The sequence below is a fragment of the Ixodes scapularis genome, unplaced genomic scaffold (assembly GCF_016920785.2).
Source record: "Ixodes scapularis isolate PalLabHiFi unplaced genomic scaffold, ASM1692078v2 PGA_scaffold8__174_contigs__length_109621045, whole genome shotgun sequence".
Taxonomy (NCBI): Eukaryota; Metazoa; Arthropoda; class Arachnida; order Ixodida; family Ixodidae; genus Ixodes; species Ixodes scapularis.
In genome coordinates, this window is record NW_024609883.1 from 28,658,854 (window position 1) to 28,672,390 (window position 13,537).

Below are 13,537 nucleotides of genomic sequence, written 5' to 3' on the forward strand. Positions count from 1 at the left end.
TTGTCGACTATTTCATTTAATTTCATTTATTATACCTTAAGGGCCCCTGGGGGGCATTACATAAGGTGGGTAACATAAAACACAATATAGCACTTCAAGGGTTGAAATCAAATGTAGGGACAAATAGGTTGAAAGAACATCTGTTGTTTTACAGTGAAATATCTTCATTATACAATCATATGCTTAGTAAGTTCTACTAAAAACAAGGCATGATCAGTAATTGTTACAATGGACTCGGGTAGCGCATTCCAATCCCGTATACACAAAAAAAGGGGAGAGTTTTTTTAAAATGTTGGTTCTGGCAAAGGGCATTTCTATCTTCTGGCAATGATCACGGCGTAGGGAGACATGACTGGCTGAAGAGAAGAATTCATGGTCAGTCCAGGGCTTGTAAAACAGGTTATGAAAAAAGGATAATCTATCTATGGTGCGTCTAGTATTAAGGAGAGGTAGTGATAAAGAAGTCTTAAGGGCAGAGATGCTTGTGGATGAGTAGTCAGCAAGAATGAATCTAGTTGCGCGGTTTTGGATTGATTCTAACGTGTCGGATAGGTAAGCCTGATGGGGGTTCCAAATGGTAGAAGCGTATTCCATCTTGGATCTAACAAGGGTGCAGTATGACAACTGTTTGATTTTCGGTGAAGCTTGACTAACATGGCGTCTTAGAAAACCTAAAGTTTTATTAGCACTGGAAGTTATGTGTTCAATATGAGTTCTCCATGAGAGGTCAGAGATTAAGTGCACGCCAAGGTATTTAAAAGATGAAACCTTTTCAATGGGCTGGGATGTAAGTTGATAGGTGTAATTTACTGGATTACGGGATTTAGAAAAAGATACACATTTACATTTATTATGATTAATGGACATAAGCCACTCGGCACACCAGGTTTCAACTAGGGATAGGTTTTCTTGTAATGTTAGGCAATCATTTTCACTGGAAATAGAGTGATAAACAACAAGATCGTCAGCAAACAGACGAACACAGCTTCTCAGGCGATAACCGATATCATTGATAGTACTATCGATAGTTTTTCGATAGTCGACTATCAATAGTACTATCGATAGTTTTTTTTACTATCGATAGTCAGATTTCTGGCGACTATCCATACTATCCGTAGTACTATCGATAGTTTTGCACCACTAGTATATATACAACCTAAGTGGTAGATCTTAGTGCTAGACAGTACATTGCTGCGGAAAAATAGCAAAAAGTGCCGACGTGTTCGCGCTAACATTGTCGCATAATGTACGCATACCTCTACAAGATCAGAGCAAATAAATAAATTTATCTTACAAAAAAATTTTTTTTTTTGATAGCTGGAATGTTATTTTTATAGAAGCAATTCTGTAAAGAGTGTCAAATCACTTGACGTAGATACTAACCCTAAACAAGCAGTGAAAGAGCGTTCCCGCAAAATGTCTATTTGCGTAATGGTGGTTTTGTTCAAATGTTTTAGAAATTGACTTGTCTCTTACTTTCCGTGACACAGCTAGCCCGAACATAAAATTGCAATTTAAATGCAAGGGTCATGCAGATTTTAGTGCACAGGAACAAACTGATGCAACGTAATTTGGTGACCAACAGCAGCACTTTTTGTTGAATCGCTTGTTTAGAAATGTCAAATATGAGCTATAAAGAAAAACTTTTTTTTTGTGTGTGCTAAATTTACTAACTTACTCTGCCTGCTCTGATAATGTAACAATATACATACATTACGCCACACTGGTAGCGCCAACGACATATCTGCGCTTTTTGCTTTTTTTCCCCAGCTATGTGTTGCCTAGTTCGAAGGGCACAGAGATGAAGACGGAAACCTTCAGCCCCCCAAATTGGTGCAAGCCGCATTGGATTTCTCACAAGGTGCTTCTGGCAGATCACTCCAAGACCAAGTGTGGAAAGCGGAATCAATTTTCGCTATGTCCGTTGTTTCAAAGTCTATCCCTTTCTCGTGGGGAGACAGTGCTACGGGAATGTACGAGTGTATGTTCCCGGACAGCGAGGTTGCTAAGAAGTTTAGCTGCAGCAGGTCCAAGTTATCACGCATCGTGACGATGGGTCAAGTCCAGAGTTGTGAGTGAGCTGTGTTACCCAAATGTTTTCTTCTCCGTGATGATCGACGAAACCCCAAAGCGAGAGCAAAGAACGCAGCAACTGGATGTGCTTGTTAGGTACTTTTCTAACAGCCAGCAATAGGTTGTCGTTGAGCATGTGCAATCGTACAACCTCGGGCGTGCCACCGCGGAAGTAATTGTGGGCTGCGTAGAAGACGCGCTGACTGAGCTACCGAAGAGAGGGCTTGTTTGTTTTTTCAGTGACGGGCCTAACGTCATGAAAAGCGTGAGGAACAAGCTCCAAAAGGATATGCCATCAAGTTTGGTTGACATCAACAACTGCAACCTTCACAAAGTCCACAATGCTTTTGCAAAAGGTATCGATGCGTTTGGCTCGGATGTTGAGGAGGTCGTCCGAAACGTCTACTACTACTTCAAAAGCGCTGTTCGTGCTGAAGCCCTCGGAGAATGTCAGGAGGCTCTAGGAATTGCTTCTCATCTGTTTCTGCGTCATGTATCCAGCCGCTGGCTCACACTTCAAGATTCACTGTGTCGTGTCCTAGAACAATTCGAAGCGCTGAGGTAATACTTTCACAAGGCAAGCATGACAAAGCAGCGAGTGGGCACTCAGAATCTTCACAGCAAGCTTGCTGCAGCATTTTCAAAGAAAGACCTTTCAGCCAAGGTGTTGTTCTTGAAGAACTGTGCCGAGCATTTTTCTCGGTTTCAGACACTGTTTCAGAACCAAGAGCCCCTGCTACACATACTCCACGCGGAGTTGCTATCTCTAGTCCAGCGAATCCTCAGCCGTTGTTTGAGGAGTGCAGCCTATGTGGACAAGAGTGCGGAGGAACTGAAGAAACTCGATGTGCAGGACTCTACCCTGTGGAAAACCAAACCAGAAGTGGGTATGGACACTGAGCAGGCATTGCTGAAATGGGATCCAGGTGAAAAGAAGCGGTTACTTCTTGGGGCCCGTGCCTTCTACTTGGCTTGCTCGAGAGACCTCCTGCAGAAGCTGACTCTTGACAATAAAGTCCTTCAGCACACAAGTCTCTTGGGATTGCAGCCCAGCGACGTGGAGTCAGAAGTCCGATCCTTGCGATACCTTGCTTCCCAGCTGCCTTAAGTGCTTGAGAGCGACCACGTGTCATCACTGGTCGATGAGTGGCATCTGCTGAGATGTGACTCTGCTAACAGCCTTCAGTTGATGGAAGATGGACGGACTCGTTGGGCTACAGTATTTCAACAAAAGTGCGCAGCTGGTCAGCAGAAGTACCCACTGTTGTCAAGGCTAGTAAAAGCGCTCCTCTCTCTACCTCATGGCAACGCGGACTGTGAGCGAGGCTTCAGTGAGAATAAGCATCTCCTTAAAGGCCGAGCCTCATTGCGCATTGCGAGCATCAACGGATTGCGGCAAGTGAAGACCTACCTGCAGAGGTATGATGGAGATGCCACAAAGGTGCCCCTGTCACCAGACCTTCTGCGAAGCGTCAAAAGAGCAAGAGCCCGGTATGAGGAAAGAATCGGAAGCAGAGAAGCCGACATGAAGAGAAAAAAGCCTGACAGCGCACAAGTTGATGCTGACAACTCGCATGACAAGCGCTTAAAGAAGCAGTTGGAGGAAAGGGTGATCTCGTGCCGTGCGTTGCTGAAGAGGGCGGAAGAGACCATTGGTGCAGGACTGAAGTGCCAAAGCTTGGAAAAAGTAGAAGGTGGCCAAACTATGTTAGCTGAAGCCAATGCTACTTTGTCACGCACTCTTTGCGAGCTGGACGAACTGAAAAAGAAATGCAAAAAGCATTGAGTCAATATTTTTTTTCACCTGTGATATATAGCATACAGTCAAAAGGCAAGACGTATTAAGCAATGTTTTAGTTTTCATCTGTGATATTTTGTTACATAGTTAAGCTTTAGCTGCAAGAATGTTCTGTCATAAATAAAATGGTTTTCTTATGGTGAGTTCTTTTCTTTGTAAATTACTATATGAAATTCAGATGTCCGTGACACACACAGACATATATATATATGTATATGGGGGGTGAGGTAAGATTGACAAGAGCAGCCGTAATATATATATAATAATGAAGACATGGCACAGAACTGCTCGATGTTCATGCTGCTCCAAAATGTTTAGTTTTCCTGATACCAAGGTGCTCCAAAACGAGCTTTTCCCTGCTCCAAAAGGGGAGTTTATGTGATACGAATTGCTCAAACATTGGGTTTTTCTTGCTCCAAAAATTGCTCCAAAACCTAAAATGGGTGGACCACCACTGTTAATTACATCCACATTTCGTTGGCCATCATATCCTGCAAGTTAGGCACACAATAATTTATGCGCACTGTACGAAAACAAAGATTCGTTAAGGTGCCAGTGCCTGGTACACATTCATTTTTTCTATCGTTTCCCATTTCAGGAAGGTTTGAGGTGATAGGCTGGCTTTTTGAGAATGCTGGATGTTTTGTGAACATGTAAATCATGCTCACGTATTGAAACCACCACATCCCGCACATGCGTTCTGCACTTCTTATTTGAGAAACCAAGAATAAGCATGAAAAGTATGTTCAATTGGTGTGGGGATGCATCGCAGCTTTCCTTTAAGCGTTTACTTTGCCACAGGCTGCAGCCAAACAACTTTGACAGCTCAAATGGGTGACTGCCAGGGCGAAGCCTTCCAGCTTCGGAATGCATTCTCCCGGAGGGCTAGGCTTTGCGAGGGGCCAAAAATCCTGCTTACCTTAGGCTTATCCTCTCAGAAGAAGCCGATACAAAAGGGGACCTTCCCCCTGCCTCGCCATACAGTTAGACAAGAGGAAAAGGAGAAAGAAAAGAGGGAGAGCAGGACTTTCCGCCGGGCGGAAGAATATTTTTGCAGGTTCCCCTTTAAGCGAGTTGGTGCTGAATTTGAGAAGGCATGTTAGCGCTTGAAGACAGGGACTAAAGAGCAGAACTGGACACCACTGTACGCTAACTTTCGACTCTTTATTCACGGTCAAAGAGGAAACTGTACATTGTGCCACCACACCACTCCAATCCGGTGCCACCTGGCGCTTTCAAGAATGCAAACTTAGTTCCTTGGCCAATCCATGCCAAAGGAGACACTGCAGTTTTTTAGAACGCAGCTCTTAGGTTCCGGGTTGAGCGGCGTCGGCATAACCGTGCGTTGCATTATGGGATGTTTCCCATAATGACATCGCACATGCCATCACGAGGGTAAAATTTTTCAGCTAAATTTGTCTGGAAAATTTTCCCACTAAATTTCACGCCAAATTTAGCGGGAAAATTGTTTACTCGTGACATCACGTGACGTCATGCTAAATTTAGCAGAAAAATTTAGTGGAAACTTTTCCGCCTAATGTAGCAAAGAAATTGATGCCACGTCACCTCAACACCAATTCAGTTTCTGCGCTAAATTTAGCGGGAAAATTTTCGCTATACTTTTTTGCTAAATTTAGCAAGGAAATATTTCCCTGCTTAATTAAGCAGGGAAATTTTCGCTTCATTTAGCAAGAAATTTGCGAAAATTTTCCACTAAATGGGAGTGGGGGGGCAGGAGAAGCATACCCTCCCCTCTGTACCCTCCCTTCCTCCTCTTCAAGAGCTGCACTCTATTTTGGCATTACAGAAAATTGTAAACGTCTTTCATATTTTTACAGCAGTGACTGTTAGTGTTCCTTCCTGGCAAAAGATGCTCATGTATGAATGCAAAACCCTACTCTGCAACACACGCACTGCTTCACTTTCTCCGTCATTCCTCACATATGCACGCCAACTGTGACAAGGCTCTCTCTCACTAACCGCCCCCCCTTCCCCCCTCTAGGCTGCCGCTGTTTCGAAAAACCCAAGTGATCACGGGAAGAGCGCTCTTCACTTCCCCATCATTCTCCCTACATCCACATACCCTCCGGTGACACTCTCCCTTCTTCCCCCGCCCCCACCCCTCCGGCAGCTGCCGTTGCGAAATACCCACGTAGTCATGACGTGCGGACACACCCCCTAGCCTCCCCATTGCCGCCGCAAAGGTTCCATTTTCGTGTGCTCCCCGTGCCTCTGCAGAAGAGCTCACGTACATACTTTTGCTTCTTCCATTGCAGTTGCGGCAAAAAGAAAAAGCACATCTCGTGTCCTTCTTTAACACATGCGACACTTCGCACAATTGTTCCACCTAAGCAAACATCTCCTCACACACATCTCCTACACCAATTCCACTGAAAGCAAAGAACCCATTGCAAACATTGTGCAGCACACTGGCTGAAGGAAAATCTCCTTCAACATGCCTTTCCTTAAGGCAGAAGCTACCGCTGTCAATCACAGTACACTTTCGGCGGTCGTTTTCCTTTTTTATTTCCTGCTCTGCATTCATCGCTGTGCACTGTAGGCTTGCAGCTTTCTTTTTTCTTGATCGCCGCTATCAAATTTGATGAAAATAAATTCAATGATTATTATTATTATTATTAATATTGTTATGATAACCTCCGCTTGTTAATATCTCGCAACTTCTTCCTTCATCAGCCTCAAGAAGGCCACCTTTAGTTTTGCACAGATGCCATACACTCAAGGTTGGGTGGATGTTAATGGCTGTACCTTTTATAACGGGCGATAGCTTGCACCACGTAGCCTAAAAACTAATATGAAATACAGTTTTTTCTTTTCACATTTTTAAACCAATTTTCTTTTCTGCATTTTATTTTTTTAACTATCATCAGGCAGCGTGGGATATCTCCAGGGTGACCTTTAAGAAATTGGGCGAAGAAAAAACAAAAAAATCACCCACCTCTTTTTTCCTCTGGCATGGGAGTCGCCAATTTCCCTCTGGTCAAGCCTGCTCAGCGTTACCCCAACACCAAACTTGCTAGAAGTTAGGATTGAAACTTCGGGATGAAGCCACACGGGAGATAGTCCCGGTTTTTCTCTGTCCCTCCCAACCCCCAGCTGTGCTAGTTAAAAAACGACGATAGTGGTCAAAGTGGCCAGACTGAATTTTGAAAGGGTCTATTTCGGGACAAATGAGCGACCGCCGAACTCTGGCCGGTGCCCTCAGGACGGGCGGGGAGCGAGCGGCGGCATGGCGGCCAAGCCCCTGGTGCTGCGGGTGAAGAGCCAGCAGGGTCACTTCCGTCTGGACACCCTGACCGGAGAGAGCACGGTGGAAGAGCTCAAGGCCTGCCTGTTCAGCCTGACGGGCATCCCGCCCCCGGCCCTGCGCGTGCTGGCCGACTTCCCGCCCCGGCCTCTGGACTGCTCCGACGAGCTCCGCCAGCTGGGTTCTTTCCCGGTCCGCTCCGGGGACACCCTTATCGTCGAGGAGCAGGTGACGCCCGCCTTGCGCTCTTGCGGGGAAAGGCCCTTGGAGTGCCCTCGGTCTTCACTGTTGGGGGAAATGGGGAGTTTTAGGGAAGTCCCTGAATTCTCTAATCCTTAAAGGGGCACTCAAGTGCTTTTTGTGGAAGCTTGTTTTTGATGATATATTGTTTGTTGGGCTTTAGTCAGTATTAATTACCAGTTCTAAATGAACGGTGGGAAAGACGCTCATCCTTTTGTTTCCACCACCACTATAAAATTTGACCATTGAAAATAGTTAACTACGCAGAGATTCTGAATGTTACTATGATGCGCGTTGTGCTTTTTATTTTGACAAAAACGTCTCGTCTTTGGGTGTAGAAGACGTAATACAGCAATTATTGTTCGAAAATGCCATCCAACGGCTCCTGGTGTCATTCCAAAGGGCAGAAAAATGGGCGTGTCATGATCTTGATGAAATTTTTAATGGGAAAATTGGCTGGCCCATGAGCGTAATTTCAGGTTTTAATGTGGAAGCATTGAGTGTCTCTTTGAGTGAGCCGTTGCATCTGTTTGAAGCGTGCCAAACGGCATTTTCAATCCTATCTCCAGGTGAAGCCAACTCCCAGCTATGAAACCACACGAAGAGCCTAGTTTCCCCGATCCCAAAGGAGTGGAGTAAAGCTGATGGATTTCGCCTTCAATCCCATTGGCTGTCGCGCATCGACTAGGCTCCCATTGGCCGCTGCACGCGTCAGTTTCAATGACCGCCGCCCCATGGCGCTGCGTGTCCGTGCCGTGATCGTGCCTGTAACACGAAGCGTCGAACTCCAAGGTCAGAGCTGCGAGGAGAGCTGGGAGAGCATGCGCACGGCCGACATAAATACGGCGCAAACGAGACACGGGCGCAGAAGAACGGCACGCATGCTTTCGCATTCACAGCTTGTAAGAAGTGCTTAGGTGTACCTCAAGCCTTTTTTTTAGGATGGTTAGAGCCCGTAGATTGAGTTTGAGTCATAAATAGACGCTGTCCAGTTCGGCTTGAATGCTCCTTTAATATTGTTAAGATATCTGCATATTCAACTGTCTCTCGACCAGGACCTGTTTGCAGATGAATGCGGCTAGGAGAAAGCGACTCCCGTCTTACACTCGTGCTGGTAAAGCTGGGGGAGGGCCTGGAAATGTCACGGCTTTTGGGGACAAATGAGGAACGTCAACAAAGACCCCGAATTCCCTGCGTGCCCTCAAATCCCTGGTCTATTTACAAAAACGATTGTATAGGCCTGGACCAGTTTGCTAGTGAGTGCGGGCTAGGGAATGTGGGTATGAAGGGTCCTGAGGTTGCATTATCGGGTTTGAAGGGGAAGAAGTACCGTAAAAAGTATTTTATGGTAATGCCGCCCGCAACTGTTTTGCAAATGGCGTCGGCAAGGACGTAGCCGTCGATCCACGATAGTAGGCATAATCAATGACTCCCATTGGTTGCGATTTGTGAAAGGATGCAACTACAAACTCGTCAAAGAAAGCAAGGGGATCGAGGCAGTCTCGGAATGCACGTGCTGCCCCATCAGTATCACGTCGTACTGCGGAAACATGTAGTCTCGCCGTAGCCTCCCAATGGATGTAATCTCGACGAAGTCGGAACTACTCGCACTCTTAAGGATAGACGAGCTCAACGAGCTGAGCAGTGTGTAGAGCTACTCGCCGCAAATGCCGGCCGCCATGTTTGTTGTCGCTTGAAAAAGTAGAAAGGGCAGTCTTGGGGTATTTTGGAAAATAGTGACCATACCTAGATAATTTGTTTCTGAATTATAAAAGTATGCTGAACAAAAAACTGTTACGGCACGGAGAAACAAGTTTACGACCAACATTCCCCGTGGCAATCGTCTCTCCAGCCAGTGAGAGATATAAGCACTAGGCAGGGCTTAGAGCGAGCTGCAATGTCCACCTTCTCCACTAAATTGCGTCTAACAATGTAAATGTTGGGCAAGAGTTCTTTTTGTGGTTAATGTTTGTCAATTATGTGTTCCAACCAGGGCCCTTAAAGGGCAACTCCGCTCAATTCCGAAAAATGTAGGCTCACTTGTGATTCCATTTCACAAAGCACTACTAAACAGCTCTACGTCTTCGGATTTGGGAAATGTGGAATATTATTTGTGTAATTCTAATTTAAGCATCAGCTGATACCGAAACCGAAACTTCGGTTGCTGCAAGCAACATTGGTCTCGCATCGTCAGAGTCATGGCCAGGTCATGTCGAACCACATGGTCTTGTGACGTTCGGGGGGCGAGGGACAGGACACGCGACGTGGGCAGGTCGCTTCACATGGCGTGAACGGTGATGACCCGGGGGAGAGGGGGAAAGGGAGAAGACGAGAGAGGAGAGGACAAGGGGAGTGGAGAAACAGACCGATAAGTGCGCAGGGCAGCACAAACTAGCGCATCTGCGTTACGGTGATCACGTGGACGCCGTTCAGCCAACACCGGGAGGAGAAACTCATGACGTCATAGTTCAATTTCAAAGTGTCTCTCCCATTTCAACAAAATGGGAGAGACACTTTATCTCAGCTGAAGTATCTTGCTGTAAATCATTTGTCAGCCATTTTTTTTAATCCCCGTTGTAAACGGAATTTCATTTAACTTGAGCCTTATTTGTAAAAAGACATCTTTGTGCCATGTTGTACTTTTATGATTATTTATATGTATTATAATTACAAAAGGTAGTAATATGTTTTAATATCAATGATGAACCCTCAACTATAATCAAAGATTGACTCATTTAGTTATGCAATCCTTGTGTAATTTTCAAGTGATTATTATTATTTTTATTGTTATTATTTAACGGTACTATTATTCCTTACAAGGAGTAGGATGGGAGTGGCATAAAAAAAGCACTTGAACAAAAGAACTTCAGTGAGGGTGTGGGCACACTTTACCAGGGTCTTGAACCAATGCTGAACAAACATTTTTTCAGTAGCACACTGGGCATATTATATTTCAAAAGGATGCTGTATGTACAAAATGGACAACAAAAACATTAGTTCTAACAAAACAGAAAAAGCACTTTTTTTTTAATTATTTGTAGCAAGCAAGTTATACAAATGATGAGAGTTGGTCAGGAAATGACAAAACATTATCACAATCAACATTGTGCCTAGGTGTGTGTCTTAATAGGATGCTGCTTGTGGAAAGCCAACATGTTGGCATTATTAAACCTTTGAGTGCCTCAAAGGGTTAAAAAACATGCCCTTTTAGGGATATATCTCGCTATATCTTTGGCAGAACAAGTTGATGATGCGAGTCAATTTCTTACTGATCTCCGCGTTGTGGCATTACCCTCCCCGCAGCGGCCTCGCACGCCACAGGGCGTCGTCCGCAACCCGCAAGCGGCGGCCCGTAACCCCTCGAGCGGCGCCCGCTCCCCCGCCCAAGTGTCCGAGCCAGGGGTGCTACTCCGACGCTCCGTGCCCGCCGACAACTCCTGCCTCTTCACGAGCGTCTACTTGGCACTCTCCGGGGGTGACTACGACGCCGCTGCGGGTGCTGCCCTGCGCCAGGTGAGAGATCTTCCTCATTTGAACGGTATTAGCGCACACGTATGTGCGCTAATACCGTTCAAATGTCTAACTACGAACTAGCCCAGTTATCAACCCTTTTGCAGTTTATATCTTCCTCATCACTTGTTGAGTATCCTTGCCGCTTCAGTCAATCTCCTTAGATCTGCAAGTTTTTACTTATTTATTTATTTCATTTTCCCTCAAGGCCAAAGGCATTACAGAGGGGGAGAGCAAAGAAAAATACAGAAAAGAAAAACAAGCCTAGAAATAGGTTAAACACACTCAACAAATAATAGATTAGTAATTGGAGTTTTGAAAAGGTCAGAGGGTTCGTGATGGTGGCAATTGTCCCGGGGAGGTGGTTTCATTCTCATGATGTACGAGGGACGAACGATGAATGAAATGTTGTTGTGTTAGAAATTGGAATACCAATCTTGTGATTGTGATCGTTGGGAGAAGAAACGTAAAAAGGACGGGATATTAATTTGTCGCGCAGGATAGAATTATGAAAATAAGTCTCATGTAATAAAGAAAGGCGGGAGATGCTTCGGTGCAAGGCTAAAGGCGGAAATGATAGTGAAGCTTTCATGGCGGTCACGCTAGCCGTGTTGTGGTAGTCAGTAATGTAAGTGCTGCGCCAATTGCGCCAAGGACGCAATCCTGCTACATGTAGCGCCAAATCGTCATTTTACCGGAGAATTGCGCCATGCCTACGCCGAGATGAGATGTAGCAATAAAAAATAAAAATTGAAGTCTTGTCAGAGCGCGTGGCGGTACCGCGGTATTTTCCGCGCCGCAACTGTTACGCAAACCGAAACTGCGAGGGCGCATTATCATCATCATCATTGAAAGGAACAACGTTAGCAACATCTGAGACCAAAGCCGCAGAGGCAAAGCGAAGAACCATCCCACTGAGCAGCCTATTAAAAAAAAAAGAGGTCGAGCTTGTGAATGTTTTCAAAGTTGGCCCGCCCTGTTCCCGTGCGCTAGCTACCAGCGAAGTCAAAGCTAGCGCGAGCCCAGTGCTTTTTGCATTCCTGACTCGCGCGTGGGCTCGTGCAGTGTTGGCACCGTTACGGGCTCCATGCGCGCGCTTGTAGCTTCGGCTGCGCTCGCACCGAAGCTGAAACAAAGTATAGATGAGTTGCACCAAACTCTGGATGTAGTGCTGGTAAAGCCTCACCGTCCTTTTCGGAGCACAAAGCACTGCGCGACTCGCGGGTCTGCGGTGTCTGCTTTGCGGGTGTCGCTTCTCTGCAGCGCGTCGGTGCATGCCAAGGAGAGCACTCAACGGATTAACTTGCCGTGACGCGATCGTGACTTCGCCAGCACATCGAAAATGAATCGGAATTTTTGAAGCGAATATCAGATACCGCAATATTTGAAGCTGCTGCCCAAAAGACAACTCTAATCTGAACTAAAACATTCCACAACAGTGAGGGTCGTTGGATGCTGCTGCAGATACCTTAAAAGAAGTGCATGCTGATAAAACTTAATATCCTGTACCATCAGAACTCAGTGTGACATATTGTCACGGATGACAAGTGATGAGGCGACGAAAACTGAAGTAAACTAAATGTTTAATGGGGGTGAACTTGTGCCCAAATTAATAAAAGGAAAAGGAAACAGAAGAAAGCAGGAGAGCGTCGCGGGCTAGAGCACTCCACGGGCCGGAATTTCTAGGCCCGGCCCGACCCGGCCCGGTAGAGACACGGCCCGGGCCCGGCCCGAGCCCAACAAAATTTTTGATTTCTAGGCCCGGCCCGACCCGGCCCGGAAGAGACACGGCCCGGGCACGGCCCGAGCCCGACGGAATTTTTAATTTCTGGGCCCCGCCCGACCCGGCCCGATGGCTGTAGCCCGAAACAACCCATTCCCGTTTGAGCCCGTCCCATTTCGACCCGTTCCCGAAACGAGCTCCCCATTTGAACCCGTCCTGTTTCGACCCATTCTTTAAAGGGACCATGAAATGACTTTTTTACTTTTTCCACATAACTTTTACAATAAACCGTCAATGTTCACTGAATGCCGAACAGGCATCCGTTTTCGTCTCGGTTTATTAACTTCTACACAAAAAATAAATGAAATATCGACTTTTTCTTGACCGCAAAACAAGCCGTGACGTACGATGTTTCCGGAACCGGAAGTTCTCTCTGCAGTAGGAGATGGGAACGTTAGCGAGTTGGGGTGCGCCGGTGGGTTTTACTGCGCCGATGTCACCGACGTATTTTCTGAATCGGCGCCTCTCATCGCCGCATCGCAGCTGAACGAAATTCAATGAGATACGTTGCGCTACAGCGACAGCATGGGACTAGTCCCATACGCCGGTATGCCTGTTGGGAAGTGCAGATGGGAACAATTTGCCGCGGCGTTTTTCGCGGTCTCGGAGATGCAGGAGCGAGCCGACGTTAAAAAAGATACGTTTGAACTGTCAGCAAGAGCCACGTAAATACCTGTTCACACTCGGAGCGGACGCGCGCGTTTGATGAAGTGCTGTATTCGCGCTGTTGGTAAGCGCTTCGGGGCCGATCTTTTACAATTGCAACTCGATACTGACGCGACACTCGGCAAAGAAAGGTTGGACCGGTATTGCACGTATACCTCCCACGAACTGTTACAGCTCGACAGTGACGTGCAGTCTGTCAAAA

The 13,537-nt window shown here is 46.3% G+C and overlaps 1 protein-coding gene and 1 pseudogene across 1 annotated transcript in view; both read left to right on the forward strand.

Moving 5' to 3' along the window:
• Positions 1-13,537, forward strand: part of LOC8037504 (cytosolic 10-formyltetrahydrofolate dehydrogenase) — a 241,410-nt gene that overhangs the window by 12,391 nt on the left and 215,482 nt on the right. Inside the window, exons 2-3 of the mRNA XM_042286777.1 lie at positions 7,095-7,364; positions 10,680-10,889. The gene's annotated coding sequence lies outside the window, so the exon portion shown is untranslated. The remainder of the gene's footprint in view (positions 1-7,094; positions 7,365-10,679; positions 10,890-13,537) is intronic.
• Positions 1,801-4,039, forward strand: LOC120848462 (annotated as a pseudogene).